Genomic DNA, 27,765 nt, shown 5'->3' with positions numbered 1-27,765 from the left:
TCCAAATGTTGTTATGTCTGTCAGCATTTGGGGGGGGAAGACTACCATATCAGCAGAGCAATAACGTAATACACAGCGGACTATAGGACGGGTAGATTTTATTCTTAAAATATTAGGAGATATATTCTCCTAATATTATGACTTTTCAGAGAACAGATAAGTGCGATCTGTAAAGTATGTGTAGACATTTTGAACGTGAGCAGAAGTCCTAGTGTATCACGTGAGCTAATAAAGTGCAGGGGTTTAAAAATGAAGTTAAAGTTACTTTTCCAACAAAAGTCACAAAAGAGAAGGAAATAGTATATCATGACTCCATGTGTGCTGACTCAGCCGAGATATCATTGAATGAGAAAAGTGATCTTCAGGAAAATAAATATATAAAAGCAATTTAGAATGCCTGAGAGCCTTAATGCATTACATTCTATTCTATTTTGGATTGTCAGCTGGCGCCTGAATTTTGTGTTTTTCTTTACCTAAATAAAGACATAAGATAATTTGATGCATAAAATTTACCAGAATACGGGAAAATAATTTTGGGATGCTTGCATGTCTTTGGAAATCGTGGCTCTCCAGAGTAGTGCAGCAGGTGAGAACTTTTATTTCTAAAGCACATTTAAAAACTGTTTTTTTTGATAGACAAAGCAAAATTGGTAGTTGTGAGCAAACAGCCAGAAAAATGGAAACAGCAGTTTTCTACAGAATATAAGCGTTTCAATGGCTGTTGACCAAAACCACCCTGTGGTCTTACACTTCTATATTATACTATAGCAATATATGCTGTAGCTAAACAAAACTTAGAATATAAGGATAGTGATAGTTACAGTAATCCAATATTTCCCTATATTAAGAATAAGACATGAGAACATTACAAATAAAGTTAGAAAGACTAAATAACACACAAAGAAAGGGTGAAAAGAGACATTTGAGAAAACATGAATGGCATATGTGCTGGCTTGCATTGTGTATGGTCTCTTTGTCAATGAAAGGGATGTACAAGCAGATGAAGACTTAAATGTTACAGGTGTATCAGTATTCAAATCAGCTGAAGGAGGAGGGCGACTATTAAAACTTAAACTAGTATTTATGTCTGAAAAGGGATTTTCTTGTATTAATCAAACTTGATAACTACAAATAAGTTAATAACTTTTTCAGTATCACTGTTGCGCGATTTGACAAAATAAGAAAATATATCCACAGCAAATAGCTAAAAGCAATATCTACTAAATAAAAAAAAAAACAGGGCCACTAGTGGACAAGGCCCCAGTCTGACAACCTGTTTCTAATTAAAATGACAGACTTTACGTCTATTTTCACAGCAAGACCTCAAAATGTTGCAGGCAGCTGCTGCACCGATTCCAGCCATGCTCAGAGTCTAACCCGACACACACACACACACACACACACACACACACACACACACACACACACACACACACACTCACACACTCTCTCACAGTAACAACACGCTCCTACCTCCTTGGTGGTTCGTCGTGTTACAATCCTCCAGTCCGCCATTTTGTAGGACCTCAGAAGAGGTAGAAAAATATCCTAAAATGTCTGCCACGCAAAATGAGCTCAACAAAACAAAACCCCAAACATGATCCATGATAAAAAGGGGGAAAAAAAGATTAAAAAAAGTCAACATTGCTTATGTTGAAGAAAGTTTCCCTTAATATTTTTTCATCTACAGTTTAGTTCAATTACTTTGTGTCTTGAGGATTTGTGGGGTGATTTTATCAGTTATCCATGGCGACTTGATGAGCTTTGTGAAAAGTCATCCCTCGGGTAGCAGAGCTGTGGGCCCATAATAATGTCATCTGTCTCTCCCTCTCCCTCTCCTCCTCTCCCTCTCTCTCTCTCCCCGTCTTTTCAGAGATTTGTGTGTGTGATAGAGGCCTCAGTGAGAGACCAAGCGCTAACCTTTACTGCATTGGCTCACACTTAATCCCCTCACCCTGGGGTGACTGGCACACACACACACACACACACACACACACACACACACACACACACACACACACACACACACACACACACACTACATGCATCCCCCTCCGTTTCTCACACACACAAAAGTAGAACAAAACACAGCGATACACACACCTACACATCCTTTCTTTTTGTAGACTCATACAACATTAGTAGGCATGTTTCAGTGTGCACCCATATAAGCCACGGGTTTGATCAAATAAGCAAGTACGGCTAAAGAATAAAATACGAGAACACCGAAAGAAATAAAAACTAAATATAATAATTAATATGGGACGGAGCAGAAGTCTAGGCCACTTCTTTCTTATGAATGGTTAAAAAAAATACCCCTCTTTATACCCACACTGTGTCCAAAATCCCTTTTTCATTTACTTTTCCCACATATACACTCTGTAGTCTACAGAAAGCAGTAAATTATGTCTAGGGCACTTAAAAATCATCATAATTTTGCAATATCAATAAATGATAGTGTCATATGCCAGTAGTTGGATTCTTAGCAGAAACCACTCTTTTGTTGCGTTGAGATTTTTGGCCATATATTTCACACTGACACTGAAATGATGGAAAGTCAATGCAGAGCACTGGATGGTTAATCAGGAGTGGTTTCAGACACACCCCAGAGATCTGGGATGATGTTAAAATGTCAGATGTGTGTTGATGTAGAAGACACTGGGAACTCTCTGAGTCCTGACTGATTTACATCTGCAATGTAGTTAAAACTAGATATGAATTTATTCCATGTGCTTTCCCATCTTTATATGCTCATTTTAATGTTATCATCTGTTGCATATGAGAGCAATCTGAAATACTACACTGTGGTCCTACAGAGGCTAGGCATTAGCATTCAGAGAGCATACATTGGAACGGCCTGGTGAGTGTGCAGGTCTACAAAATAAATGTTCATTTTGTGTGTTTTAAAATAAAATAAACATTATATAGAATGATTCAGCACATTACAATTTATTTTAGGAATATTGATTTAGCATTCCTAAAATGCGAAGCCCACTGAGACAAATTTGTGATTTTGGGCTATACAAAATAAATGGAATTTAATTTAAAAAGAACATTCACAGATTCAAAACATGTAGGTCAATTAAATATAATTAAAATTAACAGGGATTTTTTTACAATCATAATTTGCAAATGTACAAAACATACAGTTAATATGCTGTCCTCAAAGCCACCAGACTCCATTAAAAAACACAACAATTTTACCCCGCCCGGATGTAAAACAAACTTCTATCAAACCCATCGGAAACAAACCCTGGATTCACCATGTTAGATGTTAAATGAAACAGCCGTAATGCAACTAGATTCATTGAAAAACATGATCATTTTATCTCACAGACTGTAGAAAACACTTTATTCAAACTCTACAGACACAAAAAAACTCATCAAAACTGCCTTGGTTAGCTTCTTTTCCTCTATTCCAACTATCACCAACTCAGGTTTGGTTTTTTGCTTTTGAAGCCATAATTCAAAGAGTTTGTCGCAAAAGAATCAGCAGTTATATTCTACACATCCTACCAGACTACATTGAAAAAACAATCATTTTAATCCCACCAATTGTAACTTTATTCAAACTCAAACTCAATCAAACCGTCTTGGTTCGTACAGTCTTTTCACATCCAAAAATCACCAACTCTGGTTTGGTCAGAACAAAGTTAGATGTGATGATATGCTTGCTCTACCCCACTGTCTCTCTGACGTCACCGGCGTCATGAATAGCTGGCTTTGAAAGTCTGTCACTATCTTGACAAACTTCTAAAGTAAGCCTTCTAGATCTAATATGAGTAAAAATTCGGTGACTGGTTGGCAATTTCTCGCCTCATATTTGTTCAGGAACAGATTTTGGGGGACTGCTAACAAACTACTCAATCAAGCATTCGGCACCGGACAGGCATGATGGGAAATTTGGGCATTCCGTAACGAAGCAATACACTCAGCAGAATGCAAAGTCGTGCGATGTCTTCACGGCTCAGGCCCGCCATTAGTTTTGCTTGTGCCATGACTGCACATTATGCCTGACCTTTGCCTCCATCAAGGGGAATAAACACTCTGGATCCAGTCCCAATAAAGTTTACTGTTTCAGTACACTGATGTTAATTTGGACAAAAGAGTTTGTTGTCAAAGTGTGGAATGTAGTGCTATCTTTGTTAGTATTTATATGCACATACATACACACACACAAAGAGAGTATATACAAAAATATAAAAACATTTGTAGATTTAGCGATAAATATATATAACCGTATAATATCGGCATCTATTCCAGAAATCCAGTATTGGTTGGGCTCCTTATACACAGATAAACTGTATCACACATACAACACACACACACACACACACACACACACACACACACACACACACACACACACACACACACACACACACACACACACACACACACACACACACACACACACACACACATCTCAGAGGGAGTAGTCATGACATTGTCTCTTACTAAACAACAATGATATACACTGCTGGAAACCTGGACATGAAAACACACAAACTGGCTACAATACTTATTCAGTGTATCACACAAAAACGTGCACACACACACACACACACACACACACACACACACACACACACACACACACACACACACACACACACACACACACACACACACATATGCACAAACTCAAAACACACACACACTCCGTGATAGCCTCAATAGGAGGGTGGGTAAAGCGGAAGCCGGATCCCCTCTGTGGAGCTTTGGATTATGGGATAGCAGTAAGAAGTATAAAACAAAATAGGGGGGTGTGAACAAAGAAAGGGAGGAAGAAAAAAAGAAGGAGATGAAAAAAAGAAAGACAGATATATAAAAAAAAATGAAGATGGCAGTAGAGGAAGGAGGGATGACAGGAAGAAGGGAAGACCAGAAGGAAGGAAAGAGGTTGAGGAGAAAGGAGAGAATGAAGAACACATGGAATGAGGGAATAAGAGAGTGTGGAAAAAATGATGGAAGGGAGGAACAACAGCGAGTAAAGGGGGAGGAGAGAGGAAGGGAAAAATGAAGTATCGAGAAGGAAATGGAAGCAAGGAGCGAGAGAGGAAATGGAATGAGGAGGAAAAGGGGGAGGAATACAATCAAATTGACTTACATGAGCTGTTTTCCACTCCTGCATTTCAGCAACAGATTGAAAGATGGAGGCAGCTGAAGGGAAAGAGAGAGAGAGAGAGTAGGAGTCACTTGAGGTCACTCGTCTTTCAAGGAAAGAATTTCATGGAAAATTGAAAATACTAAAAACACAAAAATTCTGCCAGATATTCATGATTTACTCACTGTATGTCATTTTATTTTTTTTAAAGTGTTTTAAGTACAATACAAAAATGACTGCTGGCTTTCTACAAAAAACCTGATTTGAGGTTTGAAAATTCAGATTCTGAGGTCTGAAAAATCTACTGAAAGAGGTGGAGCTTTAATAAAACAAAAATAAATCATTCTGTGTCTCACACACACACACACACACACACACACACACACACACACACACACACACACACACACACACACACACACACGTTCATATATAAACAGGGATTAAACAATGTTTTGTACATAATATGTACATGCTCCTAAATATGAGCACATAATATGACACTGCATATGTGTACCTGTGTGTGTGTGTGTGTGTGTTTATTGGACAGTAATCCTGACAGCAGCTCTGTAGCGCCATCTACTGATGAGGACACTAAGGAAGACAAGCTGGGAAAGTACCACAGCAGCACCGACCCTCCCAGTAACACCCGTTAGAAAAGGCATATGGGAATTTAAATGTATAACAGGAAAAACAAATACATTTATACAAAAAAGACACAAAGGATGTGAAAATGTGTCAAATTTACAAAGAAAAACGATGAGTGCATTATAAAATGTCACAGAGACGTGCACTATTATCTACATAAATAAACAGTGTTTGCACATTTCAGCGGTGTCATCCATTCACCCAAAACTGTGATGATGAAGATATGAAGACAACATAAAATGCATATAAAAAAAGACTAATTGTAAACATGTGAATTTATAGTTTATTTTTACATGTAGTGTTTTTTTTCCAAGTAGACTGCTTCTAATAATAATTCAAGTAATAGCATTTATTTCACTTTAATATTTTCAGGTTGATGAACTGGTAATGTAACATTGTTAATTATATGTCTCAGAACTAGTTAAAGTAAACAAAATGAACGTGTTGTGTCCCGTGTTTGTTTGAATAGTTTTTCTCCCCTTTTAGTTTTTTCTCTATGAACCCTATTTGATCTGTGATGAAATGTATACATTTTTAGTGGAAACAGGGCAGTTTCGTGGTAATTGAAGATAATACTGACACCCACTGCTACTTCGATTATTATTATTAGTCACATTACTATCCCTATTTTCATGGCTATAATTCTACTGTAATAATTGCTGCTGTTATTATAAGTAGTCTTATTATATGAATCATTTATGTCATATACATTGAATGTGTTGTATCTCTGTTATGCTGCTCATTCTGTTCACATGACATCTATTGCATTCTGTCCATCCTGGGAGAAGGATCCCTCCTCTGTCGTTCTCCCAGAGGTTTCTTCCTTTTTTCTCCCTGTTAAAGGGGTTTTTAGGGGAGTTTTTCCTGTGCCGATGTGAGGGAAGGACAGAGGATGTCGCATGTGCACAGATTGTAAAGCCCTCTGAGGCAAATTTGTAATTTGTGATTCTGGGCTATACAAAATAAACTGAATTGAATTGAATACTAACTATTTTCAATTCAACAGTAAAAACGTTTTAGTCATTCTATTTGATAAAATTAAACAGTGGATGAAAGAATGGATAAAAAGGTAACAACAGATTGCGTTCTGAGAGATTCAAATCGACATACTGTAATTATGTAAATTATTTCTATCATCATTTCCCTCTTCAGGGTCATGTGAGGATAGAGCGTGTCCAATTATGTCGCTGTCTGCCTTAAATCTCACACACACACACACACACACACACACACACACACACACACACATACACACACACACACTCACACCTTCCTCTTCTCACTCTTAGTTTCTGCCTGAAATTAAATAATTTACTTGTTATAATGTACCTTATCTCTTTCTTGCTTGATGTTGGAATTCTACTGATGCCATGTCTGTCTACTGTACAACATTACCCCCCCCCCCTCCATCCTGGGGGACATATCTCTGTCCTGTTGCTCTTGCTGAGGTTTCTTCTCTCAGTATTTTCCTTTTTTTCCATATCAAGGATGCAGGGTGTCGTATGATGAACAGATTGTAACGCCCTCGGCGACAAATTTTAATTCTGGGCTGTCGAAATAAAACTTGACTTGACTTTATCTCACAGTAATAATTATGATCACTATGAGCAACAAAGCATCGACTGGGATGTAGTCTCAAGTCTTAGAGAGGAAAAACTTAAATATAAAAAAAAATTGATATGGACAGTTTGTCCTATTTATTTATATTTGATTAAGAATTATATCATTAGACAGAGGCCAAGTACAGTATATTTTACAACATAAAAAAATCACCGTTTATATATTTTTTTTGTGGGTACGATTTTGTGTGTGTGTGTGTGCACTTTTTATATTTTATATAAATATAAGTGCTCTGATTAAAACACCCTGTACAGAACATTTATTAACGCATACTGGAGCAACTGATCATATTTGTTCAACAGCTTTTGCCAAAGGTTGCATTGTAGGTCTGGGTCATTTAGTGTAGGTTTCCTGTTTAATTTCATACTTGCATCAGTCCAGTACATTTCTAACCAGTTAGCAGCTGCCATCAGCTATCACCATCTTTAGCATCTTCACCAACGGTACAGTATGTGATTCTGGAGGAGTTTTTAATAAAACCAAACTGCTGCAGATCTGTTTGTGTGGTAAATCCATCAATCCAATGCTGAGCAGATGGATATATCTTGAATATGAATAACAATACATTTGCATTTGTCTACCTATTGGGAAAATACAATACAATTGCTGCCAGAGACAAAAAAGTCATACATTTTTCAAAATCTAGACTGCATTTTGAAGGGTTCAACAAGCTGGCCGTCTGTGAGCTGATCATTTTTATCTTGAACTCCTACAGCAGGTTGAGAGAGAATGATGGCAGCCATCAATCACCTGTCCAAGTCAAGATGACTGTAAGTACTGACAGAGCACATGACGAGACACTGCTGACAACGGACAAAACTGTCTCTTTAAAGGATAAATAAACAAGACATACGGTGTTGTACATAAATAGACTTTATGTGGTTTAGGCACTTCCTAAACAGCATTGAAATCAAGTCTGTCAGTAGTGTTAGAAAATAACAAACAGAAAATAATAGGATTGAACTGACATTTTGTTAATTGATTGAAGTCATTTATTAAGTCAATGGTTATCAACCTTTTCAAGTCTTGACCTCCAAAAATAATCAGGTTGCCGTTGGCAACCCATAAGGGTGGTCCAAAGTGCTGTAGGCACTGTAGATTTCTGATACTTTCCATGGCAATCAATAAATGGTAAATGGTAAATGGACTGTACTTGTATAGCGCTTTTCTAGTCTTCCGACCACTCAAAGCGCTTTTACATTACTAATCATTCACCCAATCACACCCATTCATACACTGATGACAGGAGCTACCATGCAAGGTGCCACCTGACCATCAGGACCCTAACTAACATTCATACACACACCGCAGGAACAGCCTGCGGGAGCAATTTGGGGTTAGTGTCTTGCCCAAGGACACATCGACATGGACTGCCGGAGCCAGGGATCGAACCGCCGATCCTCTGATTGGGGGACGACCCTGCTCCCCACTGAGCCACAGCCGCCCCTAAAATGTCTATTCTATTAAAAATGATATTAATTCCGCAATCTACATCAATGCAGGAAATGTATTGTAAAAAAAAAAAAAAAAAAAAAAACATTTCCCAGCTTAAATCATGTAATTTTAGATTTAGAATATGTTTTCTTTTTATATATTTTTTCACAACCATCTGGAAACCCCAAACGCCCTCAGAGCCGGCAGGCTAAGTTTTCCACAGGTACGTAGCTCATGACTTGGTCGCACCCCTTTTGGGTAAAGCATGGTTTATTGTTGCTAAACGGACTTTCTAGTCTTCAGACCAATTAAAAAGCCATGCCATTCACACCCATTCATACACTGATGGCAGGTTACCATGCAAGGTGCCACTATCACTCAGGAATAACAGCAAGGCCCCAATTTCGATGTACTTGTATTTTACTTGAGTATTTACATTTTATACTACTTTCTACTACATTTCTGAGGCAAATATTGTACTTTTGACTCCACCACGTTTAGCTGATGACTCTATTTACTACTAAATAGTAGTTTTCAGATGAAAATTTTAAAACACTGTAATGAGCATATGAAATGAATGCATTGCTGTGCAATGGATAAAACCACCAAAACGTATAAGAAATATCTCTATTGTAGCAAGCTACAACATCAAAATTCATCTTACATATTACTGCATCAATAATAATCTATTATTATATATTATAATGAAACAACAAAAGAGCCCATTTAACTGCTCAGTCAGTACTTTTACTTTTATAGCTTTAAGTACATTTTCTAATTATACATACTTGCAAGAGTTTTACTTGTAACAATGCGTTTTTTTAAAATCTTGATAACTTTTACCTAAATAAAAGATCTTGAAACTTCTTCCATCACAGGTTTTAATCAACTGGCTCTGGCGGTTTCTCCCTGCCTGCACTGTCGACATCATCAGTGAGTAATGAAGTCTCTCCCTCCCGACTAGCCTCCTCCTCTCTTTCCTCATTTTGCTTTTTTGAAATAAGCAGCTATTATCACTTCATAGTTGCAACAAGTTAACTGCTTAATGGATCGGTTCGTGAAGTTTTCCACCCGCTACACACACACATACATCACACTCTGTGCAATGCTACGTATACGCATATGGTGTTGAATTAGCGTCAACCCACACACATAGCAACCCGGTGTATGCATGTGTACGTAACATATGCCTGGTAACCCCTGCAGGTCAGTGTGTAAAGGAGAGGTGCTACCGCCAAGCATTTTTTTCTCTTGCAACCGTTCTAAAACAAGGTGCAAATAAATAAAATTAATTCAACTTTTGAATCGCATCTGGACATTCCATTTTTCTCAACCAACTTTCAATGTCTCAGTCAGCCCAAGAGTGATTAACACAAATTGATTACAACAAATGGATACCGTGTTGACTACATTAGTCTTAAAACTTGCTTTGGATTCTTTTCAAGGATAGGTGTTTTGTTGAAACAGAGAGACATCATAACAAAGGACAATGGACTCTGCGGCCTGACTCAACACAACACAGGGTAAATGAAGTTGCAAAGACTCAAAATGTAAAAAGTAACGCCTGAAACTTGATTGGTTAAAGGGCGGTTGAAAGCTTATTCAGGAGCACTATGTGAATGCATTTGACACACATGGAATTGGCAATTCATTGGGATTGTCTAACAAAAAAGGACTGCGCTCTAATAGCATTGTACTGGACGGTTGTGTTGAAGAAGGAGCTGAGCCAAAAGGCAAAGCTCTCTTTTTTGCCAGTCCATCTACGTTCCGATCCTCACCTATAGTCATGAGCCGGGTGGTTGGGTTCGGCCTCAGCGATGGGGTGATGATCAGTTATCCGTAGGGAGCTCGGAGTAGAGCTGCTCGGAGTAGAGCTGCTCCTCCTTCGCGTCAAAAGGGGCCAGCTCAGGTGGTCCGGGCATCTGATCAGGATGCCTACTGGACGCCTACCGTTAGAGATTTTCCAGGCACTTCTTACTTGTATGAGGCCCCGGGATAGACCCAGAACACACTAGAGAGAACACATATCTTTTCTGACTAGGGAACACTGCAGGGTTCCCCAGGAAGAGCTAGAAAGTGTTGCTGAGGAGAGGGACGTCTGCCCCCAGGACAGGACCCCGGATAAGAGGAAGACAACGGACGGATGAAACCTTAGTAACTGTTGTGAACGAGGAACATGATACAAAAACATGCTAACCCTAAAAAGGCAGGCTTATATGTCTAACACGCAGAAAAAACAGAGGAAGTTAAAGAGAGAATTTGTTCTCTTTATTGGAAAGCTCTACATAAGCACACCTGAACTAGCAAACGCTGTTGAAGGGTGTGAATGAAAACATGTGAGAGTGAAGCTTGATTTCAATCCAAAATACACAATGTTGATGACTCTACGGTTAATTTGACTAAATGGCTTTTGTGTTTCACAACCAGGCCTGATGATCATGCTGCTCTTGGCAACAGTACATTTGTAGTTTCAAACAGGTCTCAAGGGAGGCACGCTAAAGAGTGTCACCCACTCCCTCTCCCAGGACAAGTTTGCATTAGATGAGGAAGAGCAGGAACTCAACAAGCAGATGCAGCAACTAAGGAAAATACGGGAAACTTTGGAGCTGGAATCCAAGTTGAATTAATGAATGTTATGACGAAATGGGGAAAAAAAGCATTTCTGAAATGGTAGAGCATCGCATGCACAACAAGAAAATCAGCGTATAGGAGAACTACGAAGGCACAAGGAGAGCCCAAAACAGCACACCCTTCAGTTCAAAAACAACTTGATGCCACGTGGTCTGGCAAAGCATCTTATTCAAGAAACGTAACAGAGGACAGAACTTTTAAGGAAACACAATAACCCCATACCAGACACAATTCTGGAGCATTTCACAGACCCCAAATTTCATTACTGCCTCTCTTGTTATGCCACAGAATCATTCCTGGTTGCCCCAAAAGGACATCAATGTCTTTGAAGGGGGTCCAGTTGAAAACAGTTCATTTCTGAGGGCTTTCGAGCACACCACTGAAGTCAAAACTGTCTGCAGAAAAGAAAGGTTGTACTATTTGGAACAGTAGACTTGGGGAACTGTAGGAACATGTCAGAAAATGCTTGTTCATAGACCCAGATAGGGGATATTTAAAGTGAAAAAATACCTCCTCCAAGAGAATTAGGGCAACAAGTTTAAGATAGCTAGTCCATATTTAGAAGAGGCCCAGTCAGTGTGCCGCATCAAACCTAAGAACTCTAAAGCCTCAGAGGCCTATTCCCTATATTTAAGAAGGTGATGTAATGTCATGAAGAAAATCACATACTATGGAGAAACCTCCATAATCTTCCAACCTAAAAGCTCTAGACCCAAGTTGACTTATAAACTCCTGGAAAAGTGCTACAGGAAAAGTGAAAAAGCGAGGTCGGATTCAGTGATTTGGTAAAGTTCACTGAACATCAAGTGAACCGCCAAGTCAATTTTATTCCAGCAGTTTCATAATAAAAACAATGTTTTAAAAAACGTACATAAAATGGAAATAAGCAAGTAAAGTTGGTTACAAGTACCTCAAATTTTACACAAGTACATTACAGAATTGTGTTGGCCTAAGTGTACTGAGTTACAATCCACCACTGCTAGAACAAGTGCACAAAGATATTCATGGCCTCTTGATTTTGCACTCACTATAATGATGTATTTAACTTTGTATTACAGGGGAGCATGTCCACCCACCATAGTGTCACAATGCCCTGTAGGAAACACTGACCAGTAAAAGAAACATTGACCACCCTCACCCTCAAGCTGAAAAAAGACAGTCTGTCTGTTTTGTTCAGGTAAACATACAATAGATGCATGTCTGTATGGAAAATGCACAGAGAGAAGATAAGCTTCCTAAAGGAAAGGGTAATCTGTTTTTATTTACTTTTCTTTTTTACAAAGGCACATGTTCAAAGACTGCTGGAACAGTCATGTAAAGTGTGCAATCAAAAGCAGTAGTGGGCCGTGCATTTCACCCCTAGGCCTTCAGTGATGTCCTACACAGTCCTACCTGAATGAATCCACCTCTTAATGCCATCATTATGACGCCATGGCTCTAGAAAATATACATTTAGACAGAAACGCGTTATAACTGGGCGTTGCATCACCTTAACATAGTCCAGTACAACAGAGTTATATTAAACGGGGTCTGCGGCGCCTGGCTCTAAAACCTGCAGCCGCCTCGCTCTTGTGAGGTCATCGTTGCCCACGTGTTCATGACGTCAGAGCAAGTCGGGATCAAGTCGGACACAAATCTAACCGGCATGCATTGTGCGGCGACCGCCGGTGATCGATTCTGTGCAGGACTGGCTCATCTCGAACGAACCTGTTGATTCTGAAGGCCTAAGGGCAGATTTCTTGGACCCTAGCAACACATGATGGCTGAAATACGATTGGATAAAAGCTCTAGCCCTCCGATCTCGACCTGAGGCTGGAAGTAGCGCAACCAAGTGAAAAGCTATGAAATGAAGAGAATAGACTATGGGGAATAATTGAATACATATTTGTGGAAAAAATATATAATTTATATTCTGATGAAGTTTAGGCCAGCAGAGAAGGCCTTGCTGGCCCTGACGGCCCGCCACTGATCAAAACCACCAAACTGGGATTCAGTTGTTCAAGGAACGACATCAGAAGCAAGTGAGCAAGTTAAACATCAAAGACTGCTGCAAAGATTTCTATGAAAGTATGTGTGAATATTTGGCACGTAGTAAAAGAGTGTGTGCTGTCTTTATATCTGTTGAAGTAAAATCCAACAATCAATTTGTGGAAACGTACGCATGCCTTTACCCTCACAGTTCCGTCTAATTTTGCAAAAACAGGCTCATGTATCAGCCGAACATGACAGAAAAGAGAACTAACATCCTTCTCGGCCCCATGGGTCAAGAAAAGACTGTCAGTAGTCATATGGTGACAGGTTTTGAGGTGAATGAGCTAGATGTTTTACACCCCACAAAACCATGCCTTACAAAACAAATATTTCCAACCAAAAGGATTTATCATGGTGGACATTACACAAAGGACATCAATCGAGACATTGGCTCTCTGATTGGCACTAATGTCCCTAAGGTAATGAAACCATTGCAAATCCTTAACAGCCAATGAGAGGACCCATATGCAGCAAGGACCCTCTACCATCATGACTTCCTGGTCACACATAACAATACTGATTTCACTGAAAAATCCTATGAAAACTCAATTCATAACTGTCCTCACTAGTCTGAAGTCTGAATCCTGAGACTGATTATTCACCTTTTTGGAGCGGTTTCATCACCCAGCTGTGGAAACTATATTTATCACTCAGAATGACGGTTGAGGATATCAGGAAACACTGACCGGATGTGATTGACACAATGTTGAACAATATCTATGTTGATGACAGCTTAAAGAAGGTTGAAGCAGTACAGCTCATCAAGGGGCTCACAGCTGCATGTCACAGGGAATGTTTCCAACTCCCACATGAATAACCAACAGCCGCTAGTGCTGTCCTTAATTCTAGGAGAAGACAGAGCTAAAGAGGTGAAAGCACTCAACCTGGAGAGAGATTGACCTCCAACTGAGAGAGCACTTGGTGTGCATAGGTGTGTGGAAGATGACAAATTTTTATTTAATGTCGCCATAAAGCCACACGCACACACGTGGAGGGGGATATTGTCTATGGTCAGCTACATCTATGATCCTTTATGGTTTCTTTCACCCATAACTCTGCCTTCTTAACTGCTATTGCATGGGCTATGGAGCATGAACTACGGATGGGATAAGGACTCTCCAAGATGTACTCTGGGCAATGGGTTAAAAGGATATTAGATCTCCTGAAGATCACTGGTTCAAGGTTAGAAGTTGCCTAAAGCCCAATGACTTTGACAGACACACACGTGCACAACTTCCACATTTCTCTGATGTAAGTGAGCAAGGTTATGGCACTGTGAGCTATTTGAGATTGGTGATTGACAAGAACAACACTCGTGTTTCATTCATGATGGGAAAGGCAAAAATGGGCTCCCCTTAAGAACATTACAATCTCCAGGATGGAGCTAGCTGCTGCAGCTTGAAAGCCCTATGTTTTGGCCCGTTAGCCATCAGTGCTAAAGTACATAGCAAACCAACACACAAGATTCCACACATTTGTCGCAAACAGGATCTCCATCATTAGGGAGGCCGCAGAGATGACTCAATGGAGATATGTAAAACACAAAGATCACCTCTGCTGATGTTGGCTCCAGGTGTCAGAAAGCTGAGGAGTTTATGTAAAAACTGAGATGGATTCATGGCCCAAATATACTGTGGATGTCAGAGAGTTTCCCCTGGAGTTCGTCTCATTCTCTTTCGATGACACAGAGGTCAAAACTAACCCTACTGTAAGTACAGTTATTGCCAAAGGCAATGAGAATCTTATAGACAAGCTTCTTATGTACTTCTAGAGCTGGAGAAAACTGAAATTTGCAGTAGCATGGGATCTGGAACTCAAAGTAACGTTAAAACTGCTGACTCGCAAAATAAGAGACTTTCATTCCACTATAAGTGCCTCAAACATAGTCATTCAAGGCACTGGAAATGTTGTGTCAAAGTGTCAAAGCCAAAGTGGGTGGACAAACCATTACGCTGGAAAGCAGAGAAATCAATCATCTGCCCAACATAAAGAAGTGCCTTACAGAAGAAATGGCAACAGGCATCAAAAAGACAAGTAGCATATACAAGCTTGACCCAGTGTTAAAGAATGGTGTGATAAGAGCGGGAAGATGCCTCAGTTGGGCAGCTATGCCTGAAGAGATTAAGTTTCCCGTCATACTCTCCAAAATGTATCACGTTTCCATACTTATTCTCAGACATATGCAGGAAAGGAGGGGACATGGACGAAAAAACTCAACAGCTAGGGGTGCAACGGATCATAAAAGTCAGGAATCGGGTCCGCAAAAAAGAAGAAAGGGAGCAAATCTAACTTTTAGAGATGCTCCAATCTTGATTTTTTTGCAGCCAATGCCAGTTGCTCATCATCAATGATCCATATTGTCCAATGCAGATTTGCGTTTTTGTTGCTTTGATTTGTTATAGCAGCTGGTAAACAAGGCTCCAGACTATTTTTTTCCACCACCTACACAAAAAAGACTTTCAACCGCTCTGAAGTCAATGTAAACCATCAAAAATTCTCTCCAATGTATATTTTATATTGCTGTGAAAAGATCTCCTTAAAAAATTTTTTTATTTATGCAGGTTTCTCACCAAAAACTACATTTTACAAGATTCAATTAAAAAACATCATGAAACGTGAACTGATCACGGATCAACAACCGTCCTTCTGTTACATCACTATAGTGTAGGCTAATAATTTAGGCATCTCTGATGAAATGCTTCAATGTCTTTTTATCTCCAGCTCACTACTTATTCAAACTAGATTTTGGTGGTAGGACCGAGAAAGGTCTTTAGCTGCCTGTACAAACTACATGATTTTACAAAAACGTTGTCCCAGGCTAATTGGAAATTGACATTTTTTTGATTTTATACACAATGAAATGAGCAAATAATAGTTAGATTAATTCTCATCATGTAAATAACTGGCAGAGCTGGTACCTTCAGCTGGATGCTCTGGCACCTTCTCATTAAAGGAAAAACATCAGAGGATGCATTGAGACTTGCCAACTGACATTTTTCCCTCCTCCTCCTCCTCCTCCTCCTCCTCCTCCTCCTCCTCCCACTGTAATTCCAGTCCTCCAGACTCCTCTCTTCCCACTAAGGGCCTCCTGTTGGCAGGTGACAGCTCAGTGGATGGGCCCCTTAGCTAGCTCCTGGATGTCCTGAGGGGGGCTGGCGTTTGTACAGAGGCAAGGGGCAGAGTCGAGGGAGCCTCCCCCAGTTCCCCTCACCCCAACCCAGGCCTAATGGTGTGGAGCGAGCCCCTTCACTCCCGCTGCTCTACAAGCATCAAAACTATGGACAGAGAGGCAGGAGTAGAGCCCTGTTCTCAGTTCCACTCTGCTAAACAGGTGCAGGCGTGCCGGGTGTGAGCCAAAAGAAACACACAACACATGCATGTACACACACACACACACACACACACACACACACACACACACACACACACACACACACACACACACACACACACACACACACACACACACACACACACACACACACACACACGATCACACAGGACTGCCACTTCTTGTCAAGTATTGTGGAAGGACTGCATGAATTTTAGTTCTTCCCAGGAAAACACTTTGTATTTGCAGAAGTTGTGTGTTTTCTGTGTGTGCGTGTGTGAGTCCCTCAGAGCAGGACAAGTTTGGGATGACAGAAGTTTAATCCCTGTGGTTTTCTGGGTTTGAGTTTAAACAAGGAAGCAAGTTGAAGCGTAGTCTACCCCCTCTTACAAGTCTTTACCCAACTGGAACTGCTGTCAAATAAAAACCTCTGTCCAAGAAATACCATAGAGGAAGAAAGCCTCTGGCAGCGGCTTTCCCTCCCCGCTGAGAGAAGTGTCTGAGAGCGAGCAGAGGGCTTAGAGTAGCGTTGGGCTGATGCAGGCTGATATTGGCCTTTGATAAAAAAAAAAAAAAAATCAGTTTGGGTCCAGCCTGTGTGGTCCTTCCCTGATATGATAGAAGTTCCTGCCTGACCACAGATAGTCATTTCATTCTTATTATTTTTATATCAGATGACGGAGCAAAAAATAAATTATTTCAGTTGTGGTGTGGGGGGGATTTCACTCCACATTCTGTTAGTGGAACCGGCCTCTTGCTGTCGGTACCTCGTTCACTCAACACCATTTTCCAAGTGTCCCAGGAATGACATCCATAAAAGGACAATACGTCAGAACATGCTTCACGACCAACGGCAGCATTAACTGACAATTCAGCTAAAAGTGAGCCACAAGGAGAGCAATTCAGGGTGTGGAGGTCAGAATGGTGGATGGAAGTGTAAATACATTTCACTTTGCAGGAGATCAGAGTTGGCGTTCCAGTAACGATGCCGGTGACCTGTATCTCCCTTTTTCTGGTATCCTAACCCGCACCGAACCTTCAAACAAATTTCCCCACCTTACTCTAGATGTCATGTACAGACATTGAAGAAAGACATGATAAAATGTTTGACATTGAATGTTAAAAAACATAGTCCAGGGTTTTTACAGAATTTATTTATGTCTGGCGATAGGGTGGGTTTTTCAAAACAAAAACACCTATTAAGACCCAAAATTGAAACCCATCGTCCAAGGAAATGTGATGGAAAGGATGACTGCTTTTTTTGCTTTTTGCCATGAAGATGATATCTAAAAAGATAATCATAAAATATAGAGAGAAATAAAAATAAGAAGTCACTCAGGTTCCAATCATCCTTAAAAGTCATTCATTTGGTTTTAAATACTTCTTAAGTAGTTTGTTTTAGAGGCGTTCTACCCATGTATTTGGAGATGAACATTGTAAAATATTAATAGGATCACATGGTGGCCTGAATCCAAATCTAATATCAGTATTTTTCTTTTAAAGTCCAAAGCACCTGAATCAAAAGAGATTCAGATGAGCTGATGCTGGTACTGACAATATTTCTAAAATAATTTTACAATACAATAAATCCTATTTGTCACATCATATAAGGCACAATTCCAGTAATGTACAATATATTCATGGTCGAATAACCCGTTAGAGGGCCCTATTAATCCCATATTCCTGTTTAATAGGCTAGAATATTACCTGGCCCCATATTTCCTATGTGGCTATATGATTAAACACAAATATAAGAAATAAGGAAAGTCTTGAAGCTAAATTTTGAAACAGGGCCTGAATACATTTCTCAAAATAGATTTGTCAGTCTGACTTGAGCCAACTCCCTTCTACAGTAATCTGACGGCAGCTTTAGAAGCGATTAAAGCTGAAAGCAACATTAGATGGTCTCCACTGCAAACTGGTAAGGGTTTAAAATAAATAAATAAAAGCAAGTGGAATTTTTCTTTTATAAAAACCTAACCAATTTTACTATTTAAGTAAACTTGCTTTTTAAAACCTAATAAATTTGCTCTGGTGCCGTTCAAGGACAAAAATCTTTCAGAAAAGTAATCTTTCAGAATTCTAACCCTTTGCATGCCAAGATGATGCTACAATGTTTTTAAATGAAAAACCACAACAAAATAGAACTATTTTCCATTTATGAAATGCTAGGCATTATGTTCTTTTTTTAATTTTTCTGAAATATGTCATTCATTAGCAAAAATATTGATTTTGATGCATTTTTTATTTATGTTTTGCAGAATTAGGTCAAAGAATCTCACCTAGTTTATGTATAGTCCATGTAAAAATGTCTTCTTACTTTAATTATTACTCCCGTTACCCTACTTATTATTATGACCCTCAGGCATTGACCCAACTGGAAACTAAGAAAATAGCGTATATTTATCTGATAGGGCTAAATCTACTAAATTCCACAATTTTCAAAAATTGAAAGCATGACAAAATAGTATGCATGTTTTAATGCTGTAATGGCTCATGTTTATATGTGCACTCATGAATCATGCAGAAAAAATACTCATGCATGTAGGCACACAGACATTCACACACACACACCTACCTTCAAAGCTCAATAGCCTATACTGTAACTCATATACAGAAATGTATTGTACAACATCATTTCTATAGCTCTAGCTGCCACACGTAAACACATACAGGTAATTTACACACATTTATTTTCTTACACACATAACACACACACACACACACACACACACACACACACACACACACACACACACACACACACACACACACACACACACACACACACACACACACACACAAACAAACACACAAACACCACTCTACTACATCCAATTAACCCACACATCTTTCAATTTGCCACAGAGCTCCATAATGCCGAGTGCAGGCTGAGGCTGGACCTTTGGCCGGCTGTGGTTGTGATAATACTGCCACCTAGAGGCACATACACTCATGCCTAACAGAGGCAAGTGTTCATCACACTCACTACATCATACCAATAATACGCCTGGTAATGCAAGGGGAAAATTAAGTTATCAAAAAAACCATTAAGAAATTATACCCATGCCAATTTCAAAACTGCTAAATCACTCAAAAAGGTGTTCAGTCCATGAGAAGTTAGTTATCCAATTGACCCCTTATTAGTTAGTCTCTGCATATGTTATTACTTTCATTAAATAGCAATATGTTTTCACTCAACACTCACACATAAAAAATAGGGCAGGTTAGAAGATCCGTACGTAAATTCCATCAGCTTTAGATTCGGTGAACTGAAGTGAACCCACATTCCAGATTTAGCACCTAATAAGAACTTATAATCATTTATAATCATTTTTGGTCACTGCAGAGCACTCTTAATTCACTCTTCAAGAAAAATAGCAGAAATGCAGTCGATGTCCCAGAAGGTCACATGACAGAGATATAATGCGGTCGTGGAGTAAGAATGATTTGCTCCTGATAATCAACATGATTCCTCTCTTTCTCCCTCTCTCTGTGTCTGAGCACTGTGTAATGACTCTGGTTAATTTCTCAGGGGACAAACAGTAATAAGTGATCATTGACAAAAGGATTACTATGGAGACGCTCACATTATCTCTGCTTGGCCACCCGGCGCGCCGCGTCTGGTGTCTCACTGCTTGTGTTTCGTTTCTGGCCTATTCCACCAGCCTTTACATTCTCTGTGGGATGTACTGCACACCTGTATATGCACATTCAGTTGATCATCTGGATTTTCAGACTGATTCTGATGTTGAGAGGGCCGTTTAGCAGCTAAATAACAAATACAAGAGGCTTGAGTCAGAGGTGAGTCGCAGAGCAATCAAGCTCCTATATGTATATATGTTTTTGTCACAAAATAATTTGTATTTGTGTCTGTATACACATTCTACAGGACGTGAGAATGGCTTGTATCATACATTTTGAGAAATTGTCTAGTCTTCTAAAGCCAATGGCACAATCATTTAAATTCTCCTGTACCTCAACTGGAATTTCAGTGAACATAAACACAAAGAGCCTATTAGCTAAGACACACATCCACCTGCATCTCAACAGGATTTACAGGAACACTCAAAGCCAACAGCACATAACTCACATTAGTTTGCCCCTGTCTCAACAACACAGGATAAATACCCATTAAAATAAACAGCACATTGAAATCATACACCGCTCTCCAAGCCACCTTGTGTGGTACACAGGCGGAAAGCTCTTTTTACTGCTGCAGTTAGCTAGCGACCTGTTAACTTGGTTTTGCCTGACACTAGCATCATGGACAGTAAACTACATTATATTTTATATTTCAAAATAGCATCAGCATCAGAATCAATATTTTATTTTATTCTCTGAACTTTGCGGCTCAACCCTTTAACTTTTCAGGTCTTTAATTATCTAGTTAACTTGTCTTGTCATTCAACTCCAGTGTTTCTGTCTTGATTTAATTTTTTTCTTTTGGCTTGACCTCTGACATGGATGGCAGGTCAATATTCTTTTTCACACATTGATGATGGAGGCCGTGCGGCCCACTAGGTGGCAGTTGCTAGATTACCAGTCCAGGCCTGCTTCTCATATACATTTATAAATCTGAATAAAAACAGTGTAACTGTAAATATTCTGTGCCGACATCAACATGGAAAACCAAACAGACTGCAGCATATAGTATAACTAAAGCTACTGGCAAAAGAAAAGTCTGCCAAATTCTTCTCCTCACCCAGCTTGTCTCTTAGAATGAGGCTTGTGAGCACTTGTGTTTAATAGGGATATTGCGTGAACTAGAACTGGTGCAGCATGGTTTGCGTTATAGGGTGCCCTTATTGGGTTACGAACTGAACATAACAGTTATGGGTTTACAAGTGGACAACCGTACTGAATTTTGCCAAGACCATTACACAACTTTAGCACGGTTTGACTGACTGGAATCACTGAATGTGAACTGCCCTGCAGTGGGAACCAAACATTTTGTTTCATCTGCTGAAATTGAGGTCTTTATGGCATTATTAACAGGCAGCTTCACTTTCCCAGTTTTATGAGTATTTCTTATCATACTTTCATTCTGCTTTGATTTTGATTCCTTTTGATATTTGCTGTCAATGCAAAGTAAAATATTCTCCATGTTAACCTGTTGTCTTCAACATGTACAAAACTGACCCTCTGAGCCATTTGAGCAAAGTTAATCCCACTCCTCCCCCAGTTTTTGTACCGCTTTATTAACAACTGGCCTCAATGTGTTCATTGTTACTGCGCCTTTTTTTGAAGACTGTCTTTTATTTGTGGATTTATTGTGGTTATATTTCCCATCTGATTAATATTGGCCCTTAACACACAGAGTGAACCTGCTCTGTCACTAACAATAACAGAGAGATTGTTCCAACTCTTATAAAGGCTTCGCTTCACCTTTTTCTGTCTAAAAGTGTTTGGTACATCAACCAATCTCGAACACCAAATCCTCAAACTGAAATTTACTGAATCCTCCTTTTCAAAAGCCAAATCATTAGTTTTTGTTGTGGAATCCCCCTCACTGGTGAATGAAAAGGCTAACTGTCAGTTGTGATTCACAACATATAAAGTATATGTTTAAAAGCTCTCACAGCTACAGAAAGGTTCAATGAGGTAACTCACAACAGGTGGTTCTCATACACTGTTCTTAGCTGTACCTATGAAGAGTAATGCACTATTATTCTTAAATAACCAATACAATCAATTTGTGGTTAGTCAGTGCAGATGACGTAGCATGAACAGTAAGGAGTTCAGGGTGGACGGCAGGGTCCAAAGGCACCGCTGTTCATGTCCTGTGTGAAACCAGAAATCACTGTTGACTTAATTGTCTTGCATTTTGCATTCTTAAGTAACATCACCTTTAAAGTTATTTAAAACCTAACCCAGGTTTCTCCTGAACCTAACCAAGTAGATTTGTTGCCGCATCACTGCAGGGGGTTGTCAAGGCGCACTGATCGCTCATGTTTCTGGACATTTGTAGTAAAACGCATGAAAATAACCAAATGTCTTTTCATAAGATGTCAAAACAAAACATAGCCCATAGGTGGTTGCTGGGCAAGTAGTTTTATGTGCTTAAGTAAAGTTTTCTACAGATTTTCCTATCTAACTGAACTTTAGTACTGAACTAAAAACCACCAGAAACCTGACCTTACCTCTGTTCCAAACCTCCAGATATTTTGTGTTAGTGCAACTGTTCTGGCTAATATATATATATATATATATATATATATATATATATATATATATATATATATATGTGTGTGTGTGTGTGTGTGTGTTTGAATTTCTACTTTTATGACATAAATCATATTACAAGGAGCATTAAGTATGAAGTGTAACTATAGATCAGTATTTGTGTCTCCTGTGTCTAGGTAGGAGGTATTCACACGTGAAGAAAGATTTACAATGCAGAACAGGGGAATTCATGAAAAGATGTATCAATCAGTAATTGTGCAGTGCAAAAATGATAAAAGCCTGTACCACTGGTGTGTATGAGTGTGTGTGTGTGTGTGTGTGTGTGTGTGTGTGTGTGTGTGTGTGTGTGTGTGTGTGTGTGTGTGTGTGTGTGTGTGTGTGTGTGTGTGTGTGTGTGTGTGTGTGTGTGTCTGAGAAGGCCTTACATGTGTGTTTGGAAACCATTGTTTTTTAAGGAACACTTAAACTTGAAAGCAAAATATAAACCACTGATAAATGGAAATCAAAAATGTAAAAAGATAAATAATAAAACACAAAAATACAAAGGTAAACATTCTCAACCACTGGCACCTGCATTACAGCTCAAAGGGAGGCAGATTAGTTGCTATAGCAACGCTGGATGCTGAGTGAAAAGCTTGTTGAACACAATGAAACAAACAAATCCTTTAATTACAGTTGATAGAAAAATCTCAATCAGCTACCAGAGAGAAACTGTTGAGTTGAGAGTTTAAGACAAATCAGATTTCCATGTATTAGTCTTCTGTACAGGCAGAGGACAAATGAAAATGTAAAAGTCTCTGGATTATTGTTTAGTCCTGCATTATTATCCTCATCGCATGAGAGTTAAGACATGTACGGGTGTTTAGCTTGTAAATGCTTTGACAGACAGCCACTTTCTTAAATAAACTAAGCCATAATGTAATAGAAGTGACTCATCCTATTTGTATTCGTTTTGTTTTGAGTGTGTTATTTAAAATTCTAAGTATACGCCTCACCACAAACAGAAAAAGAAAAAGCAATCATCTTTTCACTACCTTTTGTATTTCAAGGATTATGATAACAGTCTTGCACACCAGTATTATCCACATTATAATAACTTCCCCTAACTTTTGTTAGATGGGCCTTAATCATCGCCCTGTTTGACAATAACCATTGATCATAGAGAATTCTCTCTTAGCTCTTAAAGCACAAGTATGTGGTATCGGTGGCATCTCCCTGTGTGGTTTCAGATTGTAACCAACTGAATACCCCTACGCTCAAACCCTCCCTTTCCCAGACTGCGGTAATGGATGTCATGTGTTGGCTGGCGGTACCACAGTTTTGTTCTCGCCACTAGAATCATGGAAGACTTTGCGAAGAGCACCCTCTCCCTATGAAGGGCTAATTATTAGCTAACGAAAGCAAATTAAATTAGAAATTAATTTGATGAGTAATTTGATTTGACGACTAATTCAGAGCCATCTTTTAAAATAACAATATCTCAATGATGTTTCTTAAACTTTAGAATCTTTTCATGCTTGCATGCAATTCATTAAATTAAATATTCTATTATGTATTTAATGTAATCAAAATAATGAGTGGGAAGTGGAAAGGGCAACAGCCAAATGCCCCTTTGCCTCCTCCAATAAACTAAACTCTTCCTCTAATCATTTCTTGAATAATCAACAAGACCTTGTGGCGAAGCTGCATTATGCTGTAAGCCAGTTATTGTGGTGAATTCATTTACATACACACATTTTTAGAATTTTAACACTGCAATTAAAAAAGAAGCACTCCAAATAAGTATGTAGGGCAACATTTCATGACAAACGGCATCAATGTAACAACCAACAGGCCACCTTTCATGAGAAGTTATAGTCTTGAATTCATAGGTTCATAGTGAAGGCTGCTGTTTAAAACACAAAATAAACATGTAGGTGTCCTCGTAAAAGCCGTGAATCCGTTTTTACTACGGACTCATCTGTGTTTATTTTATTCAACAATCATTAATGTAAGTTAGTGCAAGCAATTGAATTTTGTCCATATATATTTTTGATGATGTCAGCAGTAAAATGGTTTATTGGGTCTGCAATTTAACATCTGGGAAACCTTTTGTCCCAAACAGCGAGATTATTAAGAAACTGCATCCGGACGGTGAAAACACTTTGCGACAGCAGGATGTAGAAGCAAAACACAAGATGCATAGAAGGTCCCATTACAGGAGCTGTTCAACACAGCACCGAGGATCATCAGTGCAGCCATTACTCTACCTTCTCGATTCCCTAACTATCCCTAACCCTGCTTAAATACATTTTTCTCATATTGTTTTTGTTACTTGATGATTTATTTATGTTCATTAGTTTTTCTGTTTTTGTTTTAAGGACAACCGTATATCTATAAGAAAAATATAATTTCCAGCTAAACCAAACAAGGGCTTTTTTTATTGGATGACATTTAAGGTAGATTCACCTTTAAATATAAAATACTAAAAGGTGGAATCTAACTTTCTCAAAGTGGCTACCCACTCAGTAGTTCAGCAAACCCCTGTGAAGTGAAATAATGTTTGTTTCTAAAAGAAGCCCGGCAAAACGCTGGCACTTAACCCAGACCACCTTTCATCATTAGTGAGTTTCTTATAGCCGGCTGAACTGTGCGAAGAGCTTTCATTTTCTCTGTCTTGTTTTTTCTCCATTGTCACTGATAATACTTAGCCGTAAGAGGAAACTGCGGCTCTCTAACATTCACACATACACTCACTGACTCTGTGTGCTGTGTGACCCAGTATGGGTTGACCCTGACATTTTCCTCTCCTCTAATGCTCTTTAAATGGGCTGCAGGGCAACTGGAGTCTTGTATGGCTCCACAGGCAGCCATTATGAGGCAAAGAGCAAAACCAGAGGGCAAGGCAAGACATTACTTCTCCAGATTTCTCCCAAGCTCTCATGCTTTTTCTCTCTCTGTCCCTCTCACACACAGACACAGCAACTGATGTAATTTAAGCTATTATGTAGCTCAAAATTAGAGAGACGGGTAGAGGTGATTCTCATCATTAGAGCTCCGGGCACCACAGGTGCTGGAAGCCCATTATTCTGCTAAAACAGGTTGTGATCCATTGTGTTTGAGCCCTCCCTGCTTCGTTCCTTCTTTAACCTTTTGGGCCTGTTTTCTTTGAACTGCTTTCTCAGTGCTGATTGTAAACCTGTTAACTCCTCAAAAGACTTCCTTTGCCTTTTCAGGTACTTGAATAATCAACAAGACCTTGTGGCGAAGCTGCATTATGCTGTAAGCCAGTTGTTGTGGTGAATTTATTTACATACACACATTTTTAGAATTTTAACACTGCAATTAAAAAAGAAGCACTCCAAATAAGTATGTAGGGCAACATTTCATGACAAACGGCATCAATGTAACAACCAACAGGCCACCTTTCATGAGAAGTTATAGTCTTGAATTCATAGGTTCATAGTGAAGGCTGCTGTTTAAAACACAAAATAAACATGTAGGTGTCCTCGTAAAAGCCATGAATCCGTTTTTTACTACGGACTCATCCGGATCAAGTCTGTCCGGTTCAAACTGACTCGCTGGAAGCAGAATATTAATAGACTTTGTCCCCCAGTGGAAATTTCTCTCCACAGCGCTATACCTGGTAGTCAATTGTACATACGAAAGCACAACAGTACCAACATGCAATGATGGATAACAGTACAGTCCCTGGTCTATTCAGCGAGGCCTGTTGTTTAAAGCAGCCACGGCTGCAGGTCTGCGAGGTTGGGTGAGGGGAGACCAATTATCTTGGCACAGATTTTAGTTATGCGAGTTTGGCACGGGTGGTAACATAAAACATGTTAAAGAAGCAGGTGGAACAGTACAGTAGGATCAGCTGAATAATGCTTAGATATAACAACAGGAGGATCATTGCATCTTAGAAGCCTTTAAGCTTTCAGGTGACTGATTGTCTTTGCTGGCTTCTTTTTGAATGTCATTAGGGTGCTGGTCAAAGCTGAGTCTATTGACCAGTGTAACTGAGGTCTTTGAAACCATTTCAACTGTTTGGTTATTGATGAGGAGGGGATGCTGAGGTGAGAGGGGACCAAATATTATTCCCTTTGTCTCACTGACATTGAGGAGTTATCATCGGACCACTCTGAAACTCTGTGGTTGTGTGTTAGTGTGGACAGGCTAGTTTCGCCATGCAGCTGGAACTCCATTACCAGGTTAATTAAACGTGGATAACTGATTAGTGACCTTGTTGTCAATACTAGCAGCTGTTGTGCAGTTAAATTCAGCATTTTATAATTCTACTAATGCCTACATGCGGAAGAAGTGGCTGTTATTGGAGCGGTTAGCGAGCGGCGTTTCCAGCAGCGTTATAAGCCCAACGGAGAGGATGCTGGGGTCAAGGTTTGTGTCTTCGAGGAGGGCAATGGAATGCTTATTTTGTTCAGCACAACTATTGTAAAGTCGAAACAGAAACTGTTATGGAACAAAGGCATAAATGCTCTCCACTGCGACAGCAACTTCAGCCACCGACTGAGCTACTAGTGTACGAAAAGAAAAAACGAAGTAGAGAAGAAACGAACGAGTTACGTGTGTTGACCAAATTTATTGACCAATAATCCTGTAAAATCTTGATTTGTAAGTGTTCATTTTGAAGTAACTAAGTATGAAAAATAAAAATCCACGGAATTTGTCTGTTTGAGTTTATAGAGGAAGATTATAAAGGAAGATCTTAAGGATCAAGCCCGACATTTTAAGTACTATAACGATAGTAGTATTTTCTGTAACTAAGCAACCAATC

The sequence above is a fragment of the Anoplopoma fimbria genome, chromosome 9 (assembly GCF_027596085.1).
Source record: "Anoplopoma fimbria isolate UVic2021 breed Golden Eagle Sablefish chromosome 9, Afim_UVic_2022, whole genome shotgun sequence".
Classification (NCBI taxonomy): Eukaryota; Metazoa; Chordata; class Actinopteri; order Perciformes; family Anoplopomatidae; genus Anoplopoma; species Anoplopoma fimbria.
This window is presented reverse-complemented; position numbering follows the sequence as displayed.